Here is an 18,039-nt window from a genome sequence, read left to right on the forward strand (position 1 = left end):
AAATAAGCTGATTGGGAAGCGGATGTGGCTCAACTAATAGAACATTCACCTATCATATAGAAGGGCCAGGGTTCAGTACCCAGGGCTTCCTGGCCGGTGTGGTGAGCTGGCCCATGAGTAGTGCTGCCACGCGCAAGGAGTGCCCTGCCGTGCAGGGGTGCCTCCCACATAGGAGTATCCCACGCACAAGGAGTGCACCCCACAAGGATAGCCGCCCTGCGTGAAAAAGGCACAGACCGCCCTGGAGTGGCACCGCACACACGGAGAGCTGACCCAGCAAGATGATACAACAAAAAGAGATACAAATTCCTGGTGCCACCTACAAGAATGCAAGAGGACACAGAAGAAAGCACAGTGAATGGACACAGAGCAGGCTATGGGGAGGGGGGGAAGGGGAGAGAAATAAAAATAAATCTTAAAAAAAAAAGGGTGATGAATAACAGTTTCAGATAAAGACTCCAAAAAAAATAAGGTAGGGAAATTTGATAAAGCATGATGCGGAATGAGAGTGGTCTTTGGATGGGTGCTCTGGCCTCTCTGAGGAGGTAACATTTATGCTGGACATAAGGAGACAGGAATTACGCATAGGAAGAGCTGGTGAAACCATCACATGCAAAGGCCCTGAGGAAGGAATCTGCTTGACCTTTGGAAAGAACAGTGAAAACACCCATGTGTCTAGAATGTTGTGAGTGAAGGGAAGAGTGGGATGAAACGAGGTGAGAGAGGTAAGAAGAGGCTAGATCTTGTAGGCCATGTAAGAAAATGTTAATTTATTTTAAGTACAGTGGGAAGTCACTGAAGTGTTTTAAGCAGGGAAGTAAATGGTGTGATGTCTGTTTTAAAGAGATCATTCTGGCTGTGTGTGGAAATTGGACTGTACTGTGACATGAGTGGAGCTGGGAAACTGATTGAGAGGTCACTGTAGCTGCTTCAGTGTTTTGATCAGGATAGTAATGGTGGAAATGCTGAGAGGGACTGCGTTTGAAAAATTCTTTGAAAGTAAAGCAAATCAGACATATGGATAGATTGGATATGGTGGGAAAGGAGAGTTAAGAAAAGGAAAAGATTGACTTCTGGGTATTTTTAGCCTGAGCATCTAGATGGGTAGATTGTGGTATCATTTCCTGATATGAAGAAGTTGGGAAAGGAACAGGGTCTCTGCGTCAGTGGGAAGGGATCCAAAGAGGGTATATATTAGACTTGAGGAGGGGCATGGTGATGGAGGGATGAGAAGAGGATAGATAGATGGACAGGCAGAGCTGCCTGCATTAAGGGGTTTCCCATCTGTTGGCTTCTAATGTTTTGTGACATGGGAGGTAAAGTCATTTGTTGGTTGTGAAGGGGAAGTTTGCAGGGCTATAATTTGGGGGATGGTGGAGAAGGTTTGGAAGAGCCTTGGTGAAGAGTGGCCCAGTGGACCCTGCTGGGGAGAGGAGAAAGGGATTCTGGCCATTTCTGGAGGCCCAACCAAGACTGGAGACCATGATACAGCCTCTTAATCTTTATTCTTTTTCATTATAAAAGAAATACAGGCTCATTGGAAAATTTAAATTTTACATCAATGTATGAATTGGAAATTTAAAGCCAGAGAGGGAAAAAATAAGGGGAGAGGGGGAACTTATATATATATTTTAAATATATGGAATATATGTGTATTGTTTGCATAGTTTTACAGGAATTACCTCTGCTTTTTGAAAATATTTTTAAATGGGGAAAAAGTCCTTCAAAATGTAATTCCTCAAAGATGGCCACTGTTCTTAGTTGGGTCTATAGTTTGTGCTATTTCAAAGCAAATACAAATCCATTTCACATATAATATTCTGATGGAAGTACATTGCAATGCATCCTGCTGTTTGATAACTTAAGACAATACATGAGTGTTTTCTTTCAAGTCAGTATATGTATATCTTCAGGGAGATCCTGAGCTTGCAGTGGCTGCAGATCTTTAAGGTATTATGGTTTTCCCACAGCAGCTGGACCCAGTCCTGCAGAGGACAGGCTGCTCACTGAATTCCAGGCTGGGATGGCTAGAATATTACAAAAGACGGACAAGGGGGAAAGAGAGGGAGACCACTGGCAAAAGAATGACCAAAATGATGTACTAAAGACTGCTAGGTTGTAATGGGAAGGAAGTAGAGAAAGAGAAAGAGTTGATTGAGAATAAGCAGAGGGGTCAGGACAGGAGATGCCTGTTGCTGAGGACAGCAGCCCTTCCACAACACAACAGCACAACACGCTAGGAGTCAGAGAAAGGTGAAGTCTCAACCATCAGACTCTCAATGTTTTACTCTGCAGGACAAATACCACAGCCCTTTTGTAGATATTGAATGCTTCCTGGACAAATCTATGGCATTGAAGTTGATTAATTTTACATCTCCAAGATCTTTTCCTCCATCCATGCTTCACAACATAAACTCAGTTCTATCTGAGTGACCTAAGGCCCTTGGTCTTTAGAAGGGTGCCCCCTCTCAGAGGAGCTCCTACATTGGGCTAATGTATAACAGAAAGTCTGTACTTTGGTGTGTGAAAGAATATGGATATGATAGTTTCCAGTCTCTGGTGGGTGAGTGCTTCCCTCTCTTTCTTCCTGCAAGGCAGTTCTTATAAACAACAAACCATGTTTTTGTTTTGTTTTGTCTTTCATTCTGAGCCTGTGGTCTCATTTCCACAACTTCATGAGGAGAGGTAAAGTATAAGTAAGTGAATCAGAGAGCTGGAAGGATGGGAGTTTGAAGTTAGAGAATGGGATATTTGAAGGTGCTATTTCAGGAAGGAGTTCTGAAGAATGATAAAATCCAAGGTATTGCCCTGAGAAGTGCTCAAGAAAGTGGATTTGGGTGGCCTTGGATATAAAGAGATTGAAATGATTAGAGCTGCTTGGGTGTGAGCAGGGCCCTTTCGCAGGCATGAGTTAGAGGCCTCCAAGATAATGGCAGTGGGGTGGGCAGCTGAAAACTTAGAGTCAAAGCCCTCTCTGATATAAGTAGAGACCAGGAGGTCAGTGAATGGCGGTGACAGGGAGCGAAGAGCCACGAGGCTCAGAGGATCATGGCTGTGCCCAAGATAGAGGCTTAAAGATCTGGGGTGGCCAGGGGATGGAGGAGCACTTTGCGGAAGGAGAGATGAGAAGTATGGCCTCTGGAAGGAGCCAGGCTTCAGTTGAAGCCAAAATGGTTAAAACAGTACATGCGTTAAATCACCTCCAAGGACTCTACACCCTTGGTTGAAAATTCACCCCTAGACTATTTTCCATCTCAAATTTACCCATGTGTGTTGTCCAATGGAGCTCATCTGAAGTTCCACAATGAGATTAAATGTTAACATTTAGCTACCCCAATAATAAAATCCCAACAGTGCCTCCAAAGTTTAACAGAAATAGCCCACCATTATGAAATTCCCAGTGAGAAATGAAAGTTCAAAGATGAAATTCACTAGCCTTTTTAAGATAAAAGGAAAAACTGAGGTCCAAAGTTTCTTCCTGCCTCAATTTCTTATTCTGCTCAGACTCAGCCAAAGGCCATCTCAGTGTTTACAGGAGTAGTGTTTCCTGCACCACCCTCAGCCTGGCCCGACTTCTACTGGACAGGTGGAATACCTTTAGGACTTAGAAGCTGAACTAGTCCCTCATATGATCTATTTGAAAGAGTACAAAGATACAAATTTAGAAACGAATTCATCCGCAGCCCCAGAGCAGTTACCTTGGTAAAAGCATTATCCAAGAGCAGACTCCACCCACAAAGGGCTGTCAAAGCATTTCTCAGAGAGGCAGTCGCACTGGAGTGAGGAAGGCGATGGGCATGGTCTGGGTTTCCATTTCTCAGTACGCCAAGCCAGGCCCTGCTAGTAAGCTCGACTCGGGAATGTCCCATCAGGAGGCTACCTTTGGCCCTACACATTTGCCTTGGGGAAAACCCACCCCTGCACACTGCCTTCCCTTAAAGAGAGGCATCTGAGAGTCCACTGTCTCCTTACGAAATATAGCCCTTTAGTATGGGGACAACCCCAGTGCCCTAATCCTATTTGAGAGGTCTGTCTTTCCCTTGTAACATATTTTGAAAACTCTCCATTTCCATTTCCCCTTTGAGCCCTGGCGGGTGGGCTCTGCCTAGTGGTATCCCCTACCAGTCCTGCCCCCAAATAGCTCCTTAACTGCCTGGGGAATTGCTTGGGCCCATAAAACCTGTCTTCTAGGGAAGATTGCTCCTTCAGTTCCTCATTTTTGTTTCAAACCAAGGGATTGCCTTCAACAGAAGCTGCTCATTACTGCAGAAGATTATACCCCAGGGACCGAAGGAGGACTTCTTCCTTCCCACTTACTCCTGAAGTCACTGTCTTCTCTGGGGTGTTAGAGGCCTTGGGAGGTGCTTCTCTCTGACACACTCTTTCTGCTGGACCTCTGGGGTGCTATTTCCCTCTAATGTTATATTTCTCCTTCCCAGAAATCTTCCAAGAGCTTAACCTGCTGATTAACTTGATCCCTTTCTTTATCACATGTTTTCTACCTTTACATGCCTTCTTTTGTTTAATTTTTCACTTTGCTTTCTGGACCATACATTTTTTTTTCTCATATCATCCTCCAGCTTTTATCCTGTGAGGTCTCCCATAGTGAGAGATAAGAAATTAATGAGTTCTAGGTTTACCCAGAGCATCTTCTATTCAAACAACTCTTGTCCATCTTCACCACCCTGAGCTAAATAACCCTAACCAGATCTGTGTGTAGTCAGAATGCCAGGTATTCTCCTGAGTTAGTAGGAAACTCCAAGGACCAGATGCCAGTAAAAGATTAAGTGTGCAAGGATCTGAATAGGGGAAATATCTATGTGAAAGGAAATGGGGAGGAAGCCAGGAAAGGCCAGGAAGGAAGACCACAGTGGAAATCTGACCCTGAGTAGAGCAGAGAGGGAGAGAACATTGGATGGAAGCATCCTGGCCTGCCATATAGACTAAAAAAGGTTCAGCAAAGTTATGGGGGAGTCCTTGAGCCGAAGTTGGTGACAGAGGAGTTCCCTGTACTCCCAGGAATGATCTGCCTCAGTATCCTTGCTGCACTCAGTGATCGGCTGGGAGCAACCCATGGGAAGCATGACCTTGGCACAATCTGTCAAATATTTCAAAGAGCATCTGCTGGGATTCTCAGTAAGTTATGCTTCCTGTTGTAGAATGTCTGTGAGTTTCATGCTTGTAGTGTCATAACCTCCTTTAGATCAACACCTAGCCTGGTTTGTTTTTGTTTGTTTGGGTTTTTTGTTGTTGGTGGTGGTTTTTCTGTTTGTTTATTTGTTTTGGTCCATTCTTTCTTTGAGTTCTAGCCAAGGTACCATGATTGATAGGTACCAGCCTATCCCAGAACTCCTTCCTTTTCTAGCGATTGGATACTGATGGCCAAGGTAACCTTGGAAGCCAGGTATTAAAGATGCCAAACCTGGGTCCCTGAATGTATTTATGTGGAACAGAGCCCCTTACCCTCCTCTTTCTGATAATCTCCTTGAATTGTTGAGATGAGCAAAATTTAAACTTCCATTGCATTTGAGTTATTATATATTTTGGGTCTATTTGTTACAGCAGTAAGCTTACCCTAACTACTGTACCATCACTGCTCCATGTATAGTGAAGAGCCATGAAAATGATACCTGGAACACAGGAAAGGGAAGGAGAAAGTAAAATGATAATTTATAGTCACAAAAGTTCTGCTGATACATGACTTTTTAGGAGTTGGAGTTAGGCAAAGCCGGGAGTGCTCACACAGCTTCACGAGGAATTATTCTAAGTGAGTGGACTGAAGCAGTGTGCCTGGTATACATCTCCAGGTCACTGTCTCTCCATATTTCTGGTACCTAAAGTAAGGTACTCACTCTTTTCCTTTGCTTTTCCTTCTCCTCCAGTCTGTTGTCCAACCTAAGATGTGTGCTGCTTTCCCAGGTTTCCTTCTAGCCCACACCTCCAGGATCCTAGGTGGTGCTTTGCAGGGAAATAGCCTGGTGCGGGAGGGAAGGAGGCGCATCTCTAGCCCCAGTTCCTTCTCTAACTCTGTGGGGCCTTAAGCAAGGCCTTTCCCTCCTCTGGCCTTAGTGTCCCCATCTGAACAAGGACAGGGACTGGACTTCATGACCTTTTGGCCCCTTCCAGCTCTTACTATAAGTTTGTGACCTTGAGACGTAGGGAAACAGAATCCCTAAGAAATGGAATGGGAGCAGGTTTCACTTCGTCCAGGAGAGGGGAGCAGCTGCCCACAAATCAGCACCACCAGCTGCAAGGCAAAGAGAGGGCTGAGACGGAGCAGTGGGCAGGCTCAGCCTTCAAAGGCCTGCAGCACAGGCCTCTGAGCAGAAGAGGCTCTGCTCCTGGGGAGTGACCACGGGGAGATCCTCCCAGCCCTTCTCTGATCTTTCCCTAGGCATCCCAGCCCCCCTATGCTTCTTCTGCTGAAAGAAGATGGATCTGTCACTAAATATTAGAGAGGTTCTGACCTTGCCTGCTTGTAGGAGGAAGCTTTCCACGTTAGGAAGGCAAGACTGGCACAGAGAGACAAAGGAAAAGCCCCCCTTCCCCCCAAAGCTTGGAGTTACAAGTCTCCAGCCGGATGGGACCCCAGGCTCCCCTACCCATCCCACCCACCACACAGGCGTCATGCGCTGACCGAGTCCCACCCCTGCCCCAGGTCTTGTTTGGATTGCGCAGTGTTTACTGTTGCTGCCGTTGGTCTTCATTTTGAACTTGCATGCTTTTAGCTGGAGCACTCCTCCCGATGGGTCACCTGGCTCCTGTGGGCTTTCGAGTGGTGGTCTCTGCTCCATTCTCCCCTGGGAACTGGGGAGGCAGACTGGGTGTTCATTCCCTCCCCAACCTTCCTGTCCACACAGGACAACCCCGATCAAAGGAAGATTCTTTATATTGGACAAAAATCCACCTCCTTGCTCTGGATTCTAGGGCCACACAGAGCACCTCTGCTCTCTCACCCTTTAGGCACTTTCCCACAGGAGTCTTATCCCTCAGTTCTTCTCTCTCTCTCTCCCTCTTATTTAAATTAATTTTATTTTCAAACTGTAGACAAACTCCCCTTTAAACTGTCTAGTCCAGGTCCCTCTGAACTTCCTTGCTGGTTGTGATTTCCTGATGGTCAGTTTACCTGGACACACTCCAGTTTGTTAAGGTCCCCCTGATGGTTCTGGGATCGGGACAGGAGGCAGCACATACGGTATGTTCTACCTAGAGTCAAGAGATCAAGAGTATCACCTCCCTGGATCTGAACTTACTACCACTGATGATGCAGCCTGAGATCAGTCTGAAAGATGGCAACCATTTGAGACTCCAGGAGAGGGATGAAGACAATGGGTTCTTTGTCCTCAGGAACACTTCCAAGCATACAGGGATGTAATTGTGAGGATGATGAACAGCTTGCCAAAAGAAGGAATTGCTCAAGCCAGAGTGCTTAATTCTGAACTTGACACCTCCTCCTTTAACCATCAAATACAGCTCTTGTCTATTTTGTCTCCAATTCTTTAAAATCTGTTTCTCCTTTCCTCAATGCCACCATCATCTCTCTTTTTTTTTTTAAGATTTATTTATTTATTTCTCTCCCCCCCCCTCCAGTTGTCTGTTCTCTGTGTCTATTTGCTGCATGTTCTTCTTTGTCCACTTCTGTTGCCAGCGGCACGGGAATCTGTGTTTCTTTTTGTTGCATCATCTTGTTGTGTCAGCTCTCCATGTATGTGGCGCCATTCCTGGGCAGGCTGCACTTTCTTTTGCGCTGGGCGGCTCTCCTTACGGGGCACACTCGTGCGTGGGGCTCCCCTGTGTGGGACACCCCTGCAGGGGACACCCCTGCATGGCAGGGCACTCCTTGCACCCATCTGCACTGAGCATGGGCCAGCTCCACATGGGTCAAGGAGGCCTGGGGTTTGAAACTCTGACCTCCCATGTGGTAGACGGACGCCCTAACCACTGGGCCAAGTCCTCCGCCCCACCATCATCTCTTACCTGGATCCCTGCAACAGATTTCACTGTCTACAGAATGGGTCCCTGCAATCCTTTCTCCTCCCTATACTTTTAATGAGCTTCCCGATTTGTTAATTTGATCACGTGATCTACACACATATATACACACAACCCCCCACCACGCCCAATCTCCTTCAGGATAAAGTCCAGACTCAGTATTGTCTACCTCTGAGCTTCCCCTCTAGCCAGCCTTCCCTCACACTCCAGGACGCAGCCTCGCTAAGCTCCAGGATATGCCATCTTTTGCCTTTGGCCTCTGCATACACTCGTACTTCTACCTGGAACATTTCTTTCACGCCTGCCCCATGCCCCCTGGCCCCTTAGTCTCTCCCATGTTTCATGCCTTGAGAGATATCGGTGAGGATTCCCGGATGGTGACAGCAAGATCCCAGGCAGGCTAACCCAAATGAGAAGGCTTCTGTTGGAGGGATATCAGGGAGATTCAGAGAGTCCATGGGAGCTTGGGGGCCGGGCTCCAGGATGCTCAAGGATGGCCAAGACGCTGAGAGTGGTGCATTGGTTAGGAATAGCATTTGGCTGCAATGAACAGAGACATGGAAAATAGAGGGACAACAGAGTGGTGCTCTATTTTTTCTTGCATCTAAAAAGCCCAAAGGCTGGAGGTCCAGGATGGGTGCAGGTCCTGAGGATGCTGGGACTAAGCTGGCTGAGTTTCTTTTCCTCAGGACTAGTCTCAAGATGGCCAGGACACACTTCAGGCAGGGAGCATGAGGAAGATGTTAGAGGGTATGTGCCGGCGTAGCTGCCCCCACCCCTGCAGGAGCCCTCCCAGAAGCCCAAAACCTTCTGATACCTCATTTATCAGAACTGGGTCATATGGGAAAAACATATTTTTAGTTGGCCTACTGTTGCCTCCAAGAAACCCATGGATTTTCAGGTAAGGAAGAAGGGGAAAGGAGGCATGTGGTAGGCACCCAGCAGTCTCTGCTGTGCACAGCCACCTTCTTGTGGCCAGAACAGCCTCGTCAGGCCCTACTGCCTTCTCAGTGAGGAGCCGCTCATCCTGTCCTTGTGTTACAAGGTCAAGCCCAAACGTCCAGGGAGACAGGCCCTGCTGCACCTGTCTTTGAGGATGAGCCCACTCCTGGCTATTCTGGGTGAGAGGGATGATATTAACCAACGTCTTCATGCAAAATCCTTTTGTGCATTTAGGATCCTGACCTTAGGATAGATTCTAAGAAGTGGTATAACTGAGACAAAATATATCCAAAATATAAACACGTTGACCCATTTTTCCAAAGTATTCTCCCAAAAGGAAGTAAAATTGTTTGCCTTTTGATATTTTTCTTTAGAAAATGGCACGTAATAGATTTGCTGTTTATGTAATGAGCTGTTCATCGTATGCTCTATTATTTCCACAATTTTTAAACGATGTCCTCCCATTCTAGGGATCCTGTTCTAATTATTCAATTGCACTGTGCCCTTGTTTTCCACTGAAGTATGGTGCAAGATGAGGCTTATTTTCTATGGCTGGTGGCCAGAGGGAGGCCCCTCATGAGCACTGCCAGGTGCCCTTTGTGAGCCGTCTGTAGCTCCAGTCCCACGTGTTGAAATAGAAAAGAGTGGCAGTGAGTGGGGAATGCTGGCTCTCTTGTTTCCCTGACCTCAAGGGAGATATCATCTCTTTTCTGTGCCTGACTGATACCCTCAAAAAAGCCTCAGTTCCTAAACTGTAGCTTGAAATGTGCCTGTTTGCCTGAAATTAAGGCCAAAGTGCTTTGTTATATAATCTGTTGGTAGATATGTTGTAGATTTACAGAAAATCATGCATAAAATACAAAGGTCCCCTGAACCCCCCAATTTCAACACTTTGCAGTAATGTGGTATATTTGTTACAATTGATGAATGAATACTATTATGATTGTGCTATTAACTATAGTCCATCATTTATAGTAGGGTTCACTGTGTTGTACAGTACTGTTTTTTTTTAATTTTTTTATTCTAGGAGCATATATACAACCATAAACATCCCCTTTCAACCACATTCAACTCTGTAATTTACTGCTGTTAATTACATACAGCTGTTGTGCTACCATCACTACCAGCCAATATTAAAATTTTTCCATCACTCCAAATAGAAACTCTGCACCAATTAAGCATTAACTCCTCATTCTCTACCCCCACCCTGATCCTTGGCAACCTGTATCCTAGTTTCTGACTCTACAAATTTGCTTATTCTAATTATTTCATATCAGGGAGCTCATCCAATATTTGTCCTTTTGTGTCAACATGATATCTCATCTATGTTGTCACATGTATCAGAATTTAGGAAGAAGTGCTTTTAGCCAGTATTTCCACATGAAAATTCCTTCTGAGCATGCCTCAGGAAATTTTTCTGAATCCTGGATCGCAATAAAAATCATTTGAGGAAACCAGGAAAATTGGGAATAATGATAAAATGCTGCAAGAATTAAAGCTTAACAGTAAACAGAGACATATTGGTTTGAAGGAATCCACTGACTTCAAGTTGAAAGCAAGAACAGGAAATGCTGACACTCAGTGTTAATAATCGAGAAAATGTGGCATTGGTGTGGAAAAAGTGGCCATGGTGGCTGCTGGGTGCGGGGAATGGGAGGAAGAGATGAGATGTGGAAGCATTTTCGGGACTTGGAGTTGTCCTGGGTGGTGCTGCAGGGACAATTGCCGGACATTGTATGTCCTCCCATGGCTCACTGGATGGAACGTGGGAGAGTGTGGGCTATGGTGTGGACCACAGGCCATGGGGTGCAGCGATGCCCAGAGATGTACTCACCAGATGCAATGGATGTGTCATGATGATGGGGGAGAGTGTTACTGTGGGGGGAGTGGTGGGGTGGGGGTGGTGGGGTGAATGGGGACCTCATATTTTTTGAATGTAATATTTTTTTTAAAATGAATAAATTGAGTAGAATTTGAAAAAATAAATAAATTAAAAAAATAAAAACATATTTTTAAAAATAATAATAGGGTGGGTTGAGGGTGAAATACACCAAATGTAAAATATGGGCTTTAGTTAGCAGTAATATTTTGATGATATTCTTTCATAAATTGTAACAAATCTTTCACAACAATGCAAGATGTTGGTGATGGGGTGATGTATGGGACCCCAGTAAGATGTTACACATGTTTATTTTTTAAGTTCACAACTTTTACTATGCACTTATTGTTTATATATGTTCATGTGTGAATGATATACTTCAATAAAAGGAATTTGTAATGAAAAAATAAAAAAATAAAAAAGACCCAAATTTCTGTACACAGGAGCAAGTAGGAGAGAAGCTATCACCATCACCAATCTTTGTAGCTGTCTACTGCTAACAGCGAGTTATTCTTATAAATAAAATAAATGTTAATAAATTTATATACATGTTTTGCCTTATACAAATCACATGAGTGAGGTTCCAGAAATAACAAGGTTTGAAAGCAAAATAAGTCCTTAAATGAGCACTTCTTTTATTTGAGTAGTTTCATTTTTAATTCCTTTCTAAATTTTGATGGCAATATTAAATGGTATTTTAAAAGAGGAATGTTTTTGTACTGTTAGACTCTACTTCTAAAGTGTGTTTATTTATTTTTTTTTAAGATTTATTTTTTTATTTATTTAATTCCCCTCCCCTCCCCCATTGTCTGTTTTCTGTGTCTTTTTGCTGCATCTTGTTTCTTTGTCCGCTTCTGTTGTCGTCAGCAGCACGGGAAGTGTGGGCGGCGCCATTCCTTGGCAGGCTGCTCCCTCCTTCGCGCTGGCGGCTCTCCTTATGGGTGCACTCCTTGCGCGTGGGGCTCCCCTACGCGGGGGACACCCCTGTGTGGCACGGCACTCCTTGCGCGCATCAGCACTGCGCATGGGCCAGCTCCACACGGGTCAAGAAGGCCCGGGGCTTGAACCGCGGACCTCCCATGTGGTAGACGGACGCCCTAACCACTGGGCCAAGTCCGTTTCCCTAAAGTGTGTTTATTTATCCATATTTGTTTTCATCCTTGCCATGTACATATACTAAAATACCAAGATAATAGTTAAGAATCATACTTTTGTATTCTAAATGTCTCAGTTAACATTCAAAGCTATTTTCTGATTGGTTCAAATCTTTGTGTTTAAAGTTGCATAAAAAGAAAACTAGAATGTGGCCAACATAATAGATTCTCAACAGCAATATTTTTTGCCTACTTATATGCAAGTACTGATCTATTGAATTAATTTACCTTCATATTACTTCTTAAAAAATTCATCATCCCAGGTCACTTCACAATTCTACACTGTTAGCCTATTAATTTCAATAGTAAATATTGTTCAAAATTCTTGACTCTTGTTGAATTGTGTGCTAAAGGGTATATTTAATTTATTTTATTTTCCACTATGAATTTTTTATGTGAAATCCACCTGAAGATTTTCCTAAATGGACTTTAAGATTACCGTTTCCTCTGCATAGGAATATTAATGCTAAGGAATGGGTGATTACTGAAGACATGCCTTCATTCATGACACTGATAAGAGTTTTACACAGTGTGAATTCTCACTTGCCCTACAAGTGTTGCTATCTGAATAAATGATTTTGTGTGATTTTTCATAGATAACATCTCTACCATGAATTATCTGGCACTCCATCAAGGAGCTTCAGCCTCTGGTAGACTTGTCTCTCAATAAGTTGGAGCAATGGATGAAGACTCTTCCACTTTCATTACACGTATATTTTAAGTTCTCTCATGTTATATATCATCAGACCATCTACTAAAGGCTTTGCTACATAGGTGGCATTTACATCGATTCTCTCCAATATGAATTGGCTTAGACTGATGAAATAATCAGGATGACTAAAATCTCTATCAGATTTTAAAATCTGTAATAAGATTGATTATAAACAGCGTTTCTTCAGTGTGTGAGTTCTCTGGTATTTTTAAAAGTTAACTCAAGGGCTGAAACCCCTTCCATATTCAAACCATTTATAATACAAGTTCTCTCATGTCATCTAAGGTCAGAACATTGACTGAAGCCTTTCTCATACATGGCTTTCATAGGGTTTCTCTCCCATTTGAGTTCCATCATGTTGTCTACGTTTTCCCCACATAGATGATATTCTTATGGTATCTCTCCAGTGAGAGATTTCTCATGTCTTGTAAAACCAGAACAATGAGTGAAGGCTTTCCCATAAAGATGGCATTTATAGTGTTTCTCTCTAATATGACTTCTCTCATGTCATGCAACTGGAATGAGTGAAATCTTTCCCACATATATGGCATTCATATGTTTTCTCTCCAGTGAGTTCTTTCATGTACTAAGAGAGGTACAAAGATGACATTCATAAGCTTTCTCTACAATGTGAGTTCTCTCATGTTGTGTGTACACTCATCACGTAGAATGATGAGTGAAGGTTTTCCCACATAGATGACATTCATAGGGTCTCTCTCTCTCCCTTGTGAATTTTCTCATGTGGGGAGGTGGGGGGGAAGGGAGAGGGGGAGAGAAAATAAATAAATAAAAATTTTAAAAAAATTTTTTTAAAAGTCTGGATTACCATTGACATGATGGTGGATGTGTCCTTCTTGAAGATATTTTGCATGGATATCATTTCTTGTTTTTCAAGGCCTCTTCCTGGGTGGCTTTTCTGTCACATGACAATGCAGATAGCAGCATCTTCTCCTTCATCTTCTTGGTTCCATTGCTCCCTAAGGCTTCTCTTCCTATGTCTAACTTCCTTTGCTTATAAGGACTTCAGCCATATTAGATTAAGGCCCATCCTCATTCAGTGGGTACACCGTAACCAATCACATCTTTAAAGGTCAGAATAGACTCATGGGTTCTTACTTTGCTCTACAAGTTATAGTCCACCAACGTCATTATTTATTATGATGCTCAAATTATCCCAGTTTGGGCATGTGAAAGCTCCTATATCCTCATCCTTCTTTAAATACTTTTCTTCTTTTCTTTTTTTTAAAAGATTTATTTTTTATTATTTCTCTCCCCTTCTCCCCTGCCCCAGTTGTCTGCTCTCTATGTCCATTTGCTGTGTGTTCTTCTGTGACCGCTTCTATCCTTATCAGCAGCACCAGGAATCTGTGTTTCTTTTTGTTGCGTCATCTTGTTGTGTCAGCTCTCCGTGTGGGCAGCGCCATTCTTGGGCAGGCTGCACTTTCTTTCATGCTGGGCAGCTCTCCTTATGGGGCACGCTCCTTGCGTGTGGGGCTCCCCTATGTGGGGGACACCCCTGCGTGGCAGGGCATTCCTTGTGTGCATCAACACTGCGCATGGGCCAGCTCCACACGGGTCAAGTATGCCTGGGGTTTGAACCGTGGATGTCCCATGTGGTAGGCGGATGCCCTATCCATTGGGCCAACTCCGCTTCCCTCTTTAAATACTTTCTTACTTCCTTTTTTAAAATTTTTTATTTTTCAAGAAGCTTTAGATTACATAAAAGTTACATCAAAAATATGGGAGATTTCCATATGCTCCAGCCTCTCCTCCTCCCTCATTTTCCCACATTAACAACATCTTTCATTAATGTGATATATTTTTTTACAACTATTAGACACATATTGAAGCACTGCTATTAATCATGGACTATAGTTTACATTATATGCCTCTCACAATTTTATAGGTTTTGACAAAATGTGTAATGGCCTGTGTCTGTCATTGCACTGTCATGCAGGACAATTCCAATGTCCCCTAAATGTCCCCATGTTACACCTTTTCTTCCCTCTCCCTCCCCTCAGAACCTCTGGTGGCCACTGCCTTTATATCAATGATACGAGTTCTTCCATAGCTAGAATAATAATAAATCTATAATAGAATAATAATAGAATAATAAGTCTACTTTAGTTCATCGTTCATTCCCCAATATTGAGAATTTTGGGATAGTGATGCCCACTCTGTTTCTGATTGAGAGGGGTCTTAGATCCCATGGGGCTAATGGATGGAACTGTCTTGCTTGCAGTTGAAGATAAACTCCTTTTTGGGGATGGGCATTGTCCATCATCATCCTTTTATTAGTTGTCCTGGTCTAGCCATAAAAACTCATGTGGGGAAGCGGACTTGGTCCAGCAGTTAGGGCGTCCGTCTACCACATGGGAGGTCTGCAGTTCAAACCCCGGGCCTCCTTGACCCATGTGGAGCTGGCCCATGCGCAGTGCTGATGCGTGCAAGGAGTGCCCTGCCACGCAGGGGTGTCCCCGTGTAGGGGAGCCCCACGCACAAGGAGAGCGCCCCGTAAGGAGAGCCGCCCAGCGCGAAAGAAAGTTCAGCCTGCCTAAGAATGGCGCTGCCCACACGGAGAAATGACACAAGATGACACAGCAAAAAGAAACACAGATTCCTGTGCCGTTGACAACAACAGAAGCGGACAAAGAAGATGCAGCAAATAGACACAGAGAACAGACAACCGGAGTGGGGGAGAAGGGGAGAGAAATAAATAAATAAATAAATCTTTAAAAAAAGGAAAAAAAAAAATCATTTGTATTTAAAATGTTCCAAGCTCAACTTGTACTTTCTCTGCCCTAGTCCTATTATCAGCTATTTCCCCAAGGAGCTTTGGTGACTGTTTGTGGACAATGGTATTTAGAAACCAAGATCTGGGTGCTGCTTATGCTGATTAATTCTAGTATAGTATTTTAATGTCTAGTAGGGTTAGTGCACCCTCATAGACTTTCTTTCATATTTGTTTTTCCATATGAACTTTAGCATCAACTTTTGTAGCTCCATGTAAAAAGTAAACTTTTTACAATTGAAATTAAACATTTAAATCCTCAGGGAGAACTGACATCTTTAAGTTTTGAGACTCCTATCTAAGAAAAAGAGTTTTCTTCCATTTGCGCAAGTCTACTTTTTCTCTCAGGAATGTTTTAAGGTTTTCCTAAAATTTATTCCTCGGCACTTTCTTTGTTCCATTATAAATGAGGTTTTCTTTATCATTATATCTCTAACTGATTAATATTTGTGTACTTAAGGGCTGTTGAGTTCTGAACATCAATTTTATATTCTGCTACCTTTCTGAATTCTTTGACCATTTGGGTTAGTTTTATCACGGATTCTCTAGGGTTTTCTAAGTGTTTTATTTGTACATAGAGATAGTTTACTACTTTTTCAATTCTTAGGCCCTTAATTGATTTCTTTTTTCTACTTGTATCAAATGCCCCAATAGAATGTTAAATAGTAGTGATAATTGGAGACATCCTTGCCTTGTTTCTGATCTTGGTGGAAATGCTTCTAGGGTTTCTACATTAAAATGCGAGCTGTAGAACTAAGGATCATGTTAAGAAAATATCCTTCAATTTCTATTTTCTGAGTAATTTTATCAGAAATAAGTGTTGAAGCTTGTCAAAGTCTTTTACAGCATCTATGCAGATAATCATATGATTTTTCTACTTAGATGTATTAATATGGTATATTCTATTAATGAATTTCCTAATAGTGAGACAACCTTGCATTTCTGGAATAAAACCTTCTTGGTTCTGGTGTATGGTTTTCTTTTGTGGTGTTGAATTCTATTGACTAATATTTTATTTAGTACTTTTACATCAACCTTCCCAAGGTATAATTATATTTGTCTGTACTGTATCATCGGGTTTAATATCAATGCTATTCTTACTTCATAAAAAGAAACAGCAAGTTTTCTATATTCTAGAACAGCTTATGAGTGTTGGTACCATTGAAAGTATGGCAGAATTCCCCCTATCAATCTACTGGAGCCTGGTACTTTTTGATAACTTTTCCACTTCCTCTACGGAAATTTGTCTGTTTAAGATTTTTATTTTGAATGGGGCCCATTTTGGTAAAATGTATTTCCCAAGGAAAATATCCATTTCATCTTGGTTTTCAAATGTATTAACAGAGTTCTGCAAATTAATCTCTATGATTTAAAAAAAAAATTCTGTTTAAATGGTTATTTGCTCCTTGTAATTTTTTATTTTGCATATTCATGCTTTCTACCTTTTTTGTTGTTTGTTATTGTTTTTGTTGACTACACATTAACTCAAGGGTTGTCTATTGTGTTAATTGTTTTACATAAAAACAAGATTGTTAGTCATATGGCTATAATTAGTTAGGTCCAATGTTATCTGTTTTTTACTTCATTAATTGCTGCTTTTATTTTTATTATTTCCTTCTTTGTCTTTTCTCTTGGATTACTTTATTCTTCTTTTTCTAGCTTTTTGAGCTGGAATTTAGTTCATTCTTCAATTTTTACTGAAAATAGTTTTTAGGGCTGTGAAATTTTCACTGATAACTACTTTAAATGTATACCCATAGTTACAATATGTAGTGTTATTATTTTTTAGAAATTCCATAATTTCAATTACTATTTGTTCTTTCACACTTTTATCAGACTTTATTAACAATATCTTATGCTATTGCATTGTTATGAGAGCTTTATTTGAAAATTTTTTCTTTATGAAACTTATTAATTTTTCTTTTTGACCTAATATATGATTAATTCTTGTGAATGTTCCATGTGTGCTTGAAAAGGTGTTTCCTCTAGCACCATAGTGTAAAATTTGTTATATACCCCAAATAATGTTATTTATTTTTCTATATTCTTATTTTTTATCCACTTGATTTGTCTTGTACCAAAAGTGGTATGACAAAATCTACTATTAGTAGTATTTTTCTATCTATGTCTCCTTCTAGCTCCTGTAGTATTTGTTTTATAAAGATAGTTGCTTTGTTATTTGGTGCATAAATATTCATAAAGCTTATGTCTTCATTAGGAATTGTTGCTTTTAGCTTTAAAAAGTGCTCTTCTTTATTGCATTTAATGTTTTTTTTTACCTTTATTCTAATTTATCTATCAGAATACTACCATTGCTCATGGTTTCTAAATCTATTTTAGGTGTATATTTCATATATAGCATATAGTTGGGTCTTGCTTTCCAAGCCAAATTGAGAATCTTTTCCTTTCATGTAAATTCTTTTATATTTATTGATATAACTAATATTTGGTCTCCACTCTGCCACGTTATTTCAAAATTATGTGTATTATGCTATATCTGCTATTTCTTTGTCCATGCAATGTATTTTCATTTTTTTAAAAAAAACCTTGTATTTAAGAAGTTCATAGT

Source organism: Dasypus novemcinctus, chromosome 5, assembly GCF_030445035.2.
Source record: "Dasypus novemcinctus isolate mDasNov1 chromosome 5, mDasNov1.1.hap2, whole genome shotgun sequence".
Lineage (NCBI taxonomy): Eukaryota > Metazoa > Chordata > Mammalia > Cingulata > Dasypodidae > Dasypus > Dasypus novemcinctus.